Here is a 6,000-nt window from a genome sequence, read left to right on the forward strand (position 1 = left end):
ATAATATTTAATGATGCTTTTATGTAAGTAGCAGTTGCATAAACAGTATCTGGTATTTTCCTACTGACATTCAATATATATATATCTATATAAATATATTTAAACATATTTTTTGTGTTGGATTTGGATCTTTATTACGCCTGAAAGATGTCCAATAAATGCAGTCAAAGGTATGAAAGTGAAGTTCCCTTCCACTGCAGCTGGCGTCATCGTCACGTTGCATTGTGCTCTCAGGACACTCACTCGGCCCTGAAAGGTTTAAGGGTGCTGTGTCGTCTGAAAGGCAGCGTGCGGTACGTGACTCTGTGTGTGTGTGTGTGTGTGTGTGTGTGTGTTTACTGACTGATGCCTACCTTGGTGTAACACCATAGTTAACACAGTTGCTCTGGCTCCACAGTGGGTGGAGTCGCCAGACAACATAACTGGGCCCCTGCAGCCCACTGTAATTAGCCTTATTGAAGCTGTCACTCAACGGGCCGCCCCTGATCCCATCCCAGAGCGGCCCGGTGCCGACATCAAGGGGAAGGTGCTGGGCTGGGTTGGGGGAGGGGGGTTGGGAGGTCCTGGAGCCGCCGGGCCCTGCGACGCTAAGAGCCGCTATCTGTTACTGCTTTAATAAAGCTCCTGACAGTCCCCTTTGCGAGCCGCCATTCTTCCCCTTCGTCCCGCCTCCTCGTGCCCGGAGACGTGTTCTGGAGCCCTGATTGTTCGTTGGCATGACGCGGCGTAACGAGGGACATGTGTTGAAGGATATGAACGCGGACATCAAAGAGAGGAGGAAAAAAATCTGATCTCGGGACCCAAATGTACAGCGAAATAGGCCTTTTTGAATATGTTTATGTATCTCCAGGAAGATGTTTCCAATTGAGGGAAATGTAGAGCTCAGATATGAGGGCGTGCTGCAGAGTGGGTTTGATGGAATTAAGTGCACATGAAATAAAACATGCTGTGTCTAACAGGCTCGCAGCCTCAGAGGTTCCTGTTGTTCCTCTTAAGCTCACTAGTGGTTTCCCCTCACCGTCCCTCTGACATCTGCTTATTAATACTGCATATGTCAGGGGAATACACAATGCACAGCCATTTTTCATAAACAAGCGCACACCCACGCTTAACAAACCCCCCTTACACGCTCACACACACACTCACACACACACACTCACACACACGTGCTTCTACTTGAAACATTCATTCACTGTTTCATAAATCCAGTCGTGTTTCTGTCTTCACACGAGCGCCGAGGCGTAAACAAGTCAGAAGTGTGTCCTCGTGTCCTGAGGGCGACACGGACGCTGCACCAGCATTTATTTTATTTTATTAAACCTTGTTTTGATATTCAGCATACATAACATGTGATGTTTATTCAACTATAACAATAACTGTTGTCATTGCGGCTCCTCTTACACACAACGTGCTCTCTTAGAGTCACGTCTCTTCATTTATTAAGTCACACTTGTTGTTTGTTCAAGCGTTAAAGGGACTTTTAGAGTTAATGCGACACCATAAATATGGATTCATAAAATCATCTCAGCTGACAGTTTAAGTTGTGTAACACCTTTGGCCCCAGAGGGAGTGACAGGAAATCAGATAACTTGCCTTCAAGTGATGATTCAGCGTGCGCTGGGTGTGAACATGACTGGTTTGGGAGGGAAAACGATCTGCGACATTAGCTGCTAGTAGCACAAATCAAGTTGCATTGTGGGTAACGTAGGCTACAGGAAGCAGAATGCATGGATAGATAAAAACAATCTCCATTGATTTTCATACTTTTTAAAAACAATTTGATTAAATCTGTTTTACAACATATTTCTTTCTCGCCATTGTAAGAGTTTGATATCAGTTTTTTATTATCGTCTAACATTTTTTGGTCCTTTTATTTAATAAACTACACTAAAGTCTTGTCGTTCGTAGCATTCATTCAGGATTTGGTTGCTTGAGGTGTTTTCTTTTCACATTGACAATAAATAAACATAAATAACATTTACTTTTATTTTTGCCTCCTGGGTTGTGAGTGTATCAACAGACTCAGAGTTCACCTGAACTCTTTGTGTTTAACTCCTCACGGTTCATTCTCCTGCAGTCAGTGTGCGTTTGCTTCTGAGTTGTGATGATTTTACTGACGTTGAAGCACGACAGCTGGCAGCATATTAACCTTTCATGATTTACAATGTTCAAAATATTGAGGGTGACTTTCTGATGCCGAGGTGCATGGGCATCTTTTACACGATCTCTATTTAGCTCAATCTTGAAAATAAATACATTATTTGAAGAATTAAACCCTTAACCCGACCTGAACACTAAATCCCTGCTATGTGCAGCTCAACATGCAGTGCATGCTGGGATTCTTGTGACAACACCACTAAAGAGCTGCAACTCTATCGTTTGTGGAGACATAACATTATTATTCAGTATTTAATCAGCAATAACTAGACAACAACGTATTGCATTGTGTTTCTGATAGAAAGGCATGTTGCATGTTGCATTGTGCTTCAGATACAACAACATGTTGCATTAAGGCATGTTGCATTGTGCTTCAAATACAACAACATGTTGCATTAAGACATGTTGCATTGTGCTTCATGATACAACATGTTGCATTAAGACATGTTGCATTGTGCTTCATGATACAACATGTTGCATTAAGACATGTTGCATTGTGCTTCATGATACAACATGTTGCATTAAGGCATGTTGCATTGTGCTTCAGATACAACAACATGTTGCATTAAGACATGTTGCATTGTGCTTCATGATACAACATGTTGCATTAAGACATGTTGCATTGTGCTTCATGATACAACATGTTGCATTAAGACATGTTGCATTGTGCTTCATGATACAACATGTTGCATTAAGGCATGTTGCATTGGGCTTCATGATACAACATGTTGCATTAAGGCATGTTGCATTGTGCTTCATGATACAACATGTTGCATTAAGGCATGTTGCATTGTGCTTCATGATACAACATGTTGCATTAAGGCATGTTGCATTGTGCTTCATGATTCCAGAGTCCTTCCCAGCCAGAGCTCTCGTGTTGACCGCTCAGCGTGAGGCAAAGTCCTCGCATGCTGCTCAAGGCAGTAAAACAGCTTTGTTACAAAAGCCGGAGGTATTTGTGGGCTTAATTACATTCATTTCACTCTTGGCATTTTGATGGTAAAACACTTATCTTAGGAATTTTCATTCCCTTTGTACGGCATTGTAATGAACACAACCCCATAATTGTTTCTCACCCAAAGGCACTAACTGGCCTTTTCATTTTCTACCGCTCGCTGAGAAGCTTTGCCAGCACTTCTCCGGGTGATAGATCCTCTGACTCACAGGCTGTGAGAACCGGGCCAGCTCCGAGCCGAGATAAATATATACCGTGTTCACAAATGCTTTCTGGGATTCGGTGCGAGCTGACTCTCGGCAAGAGCCTCTCCAGGAGAGCATGTGCTGCTTTTTGTAATTATAATTGACATTTAATTATGTCTTCCTGAACTGCCTCATTGTGCTTAAAGCAATCACTCAGAAGGTAATTAAAGGCTAAACTCCAATTCTAAAACAGCCTCATCCATCACAGCTGCACTTTAATTATGAAAATAGTGCGCAGGCTCTCATAATTGCTGGAGTATTGTCACAAAAGGAACACTGAGTAATATCTTATGCGGATTGTAACCGAAGGGAAATTCTGAGGGAGGGCAGGACGGAGGTGGAGAGGCTGAAACAACACCGTGGAGGAGAAGGTGGACCGCTGGCACCAAACACACATATCTTGTTGCTTAATCAATGCTGAGTCACCCGCTGACAGCTCCAGAGGATGACCCGCATGCTGGGTTGATCTCAGCTCTGAGATGGGACTCAAACATGCTTCATTTCTCTGCAGGAGCGAGGCCTTCAGCCCTGAGACGTCTTCCAGCTTCGTGGCAGTGAACGAGACGATGACTTTGGGTTATCTGCACCAGAACCTTGAATAACTTTCAGTCTGCTAAGTTAACACCACGCCAGCTCTTTAGCTGCGTGCCGTGGCTGCTCTCATGCTGTCAGCTCGCTGTTGGAAAATATGTCCGTGCATGTAAAAGGTTGGCGCTGAGATTAAGTCTAGCTCAACAGAAAAGGACGGCGATGAATCCGTGGCAGCGTGTGGATGTGTGCTTTGGCATGAAGGAGGAAGAAAGCTGATTCTGAGTGCTATTGTCAACACATTCCTCTGATTGAACACTGGGGAGAGCCCGTTGGCTCCTCCTCCCGTGCCCCGCCCTCCTCGCCGAGCACTCAATTGCGGTTTCATTTGTAAATTGACGATGTTGACGGATGTTCAAATAATTGTGAACTCTTGTGTGAGAAGACAAATCACTCCACTCGACTAATGAGACAAATCAATGCCTGAAGTTATTACACAGCATTCACACACACACACACACAGCTCAGCTTCTGCTGATCTTCTCAGGCATCGAACGCAAAGAGAGAGCATCAAACCGTCGGTGACATCATGAGCATCCTTCTTCTTCTTCTACGTGTGTGATTGCTCTGTTTGGGTGGTCCTGCCATCCTGTTCTCTTATTTAGGTGTACAACACATGAGGAACATGGGGAAACCTGCTCAGGATGCACAGATAATGACGTGCTGCGTGCGTAAACACACGCTCCTCACGGCGAGACGCTCACACACACATTTAAGTTAAATCATGACTGACTCCTGAGGCCCAAGACGGATTTAGAGTTTGTCAGTGTTTGACAAATGGAGGATTCACTCGACGTCAAGAACGAGGAAAAAAAAAATACACGTGCGGCATGCTGACCTGCCCAGAAACACGAGTGTGTGCACATGAGAGTGGAAACACACACACACACACACACACACACACACACATGGTCGAATCTGAAACAACTGTGTCTGAGTCACCGCCGTGGGAACAGCGTGACAGATTGTTGAAAGACGGGGTGGTGCAAATAAAACACTAATGACAGTATAATGGCTCATTAGCTTATGATGTGGGGAGCTGAGCGCTGGCTGCACACACACACACACACACACACACACGTGACGGCGCACGGCGTGTGTGTTTATGTGTGAGAGGAAGAAAGGCAGCGTGAGCGAGTTCCCAGGCTAACCTGACTAGGTGAGACTCTCTGGCACCAGGTCTCTGTGCAGCCTCAGGGACTGAGGTATGCACACACACACACACACACACACACACACACACACACACACACACACATATATATATACACACGTACACACACTCGCATGCATGAGAAAAGGCTTTGTATCTTGTCCCAGCTCCTCTCAAAGCCTCACATGCCGATCACACAATGGTATAACGCACCATAATTACACGTTTCACATGCTGAACATGCCTTATTAATGATGCATTATGCTTTGCATGTATATCCTGATGCTATTTATATTTCCCGTGAGCACAGTGTGTTGCACTTGGAAGGTTAACCTTGTGCTCGCTGTGGCGATGGGTGAGTTTCGGGGTCAGGGCTCTTCATGTGTTTGACATTATTAGTCGAGCTACCATGTAATCCAGACTCAATCCTCGGGCCAATGAGACTTTATTGGGGGTAAAGGGTGATGGCCATGGAAGCTATTAGACAATAATGGAATAAACTCCGCTCCTTCAACTTATTCCATCCCTGGAGGATTGTCTTTTTCCTCCAAAGTTCCTTATCTGTCTTTGCACAGAACTGATGAGCTCTCATCTAAAAGCTAATCTCTGAGCCTGATCATAATCTCTGTTTTCAGTTTTGATTTGAAGTATGGTGGAGCAACAATGCAATGAGGAGATATGATCACTAAACAACGAGGATATTGGACATTAACTTTCTCTTTCGCTGAACAATATTAACAATCTGAGCTCCTCCATAATTGCGTCTTGTTAGTTTGCTAACTCAGGTGGAAAGTGCGGTGTGAAAAAGCATCAAAACAAAGTGTTCAAAGTGTCTCTCAGTCAACCATCAATGTTATGAATTACTCATAAAAAGAACAGAAACACACGGCGCCCCCGCTGAG

Source organism: Clinocottus analis, unplaced genomic scaffold (genome assembly GCF_023055335.1).
Source record: "Clinocottus analis isolate CAN_PGR_092001 unplaced genomic scaffold, fCliAna1.0.p SCAF_3, whole genome shotgun sequence".
NCBI lineage: Eukaryota > Metazoa > Chordata > Actinopteri > Perciformes > Cottidae > Clinocottus > Clinocottus analis.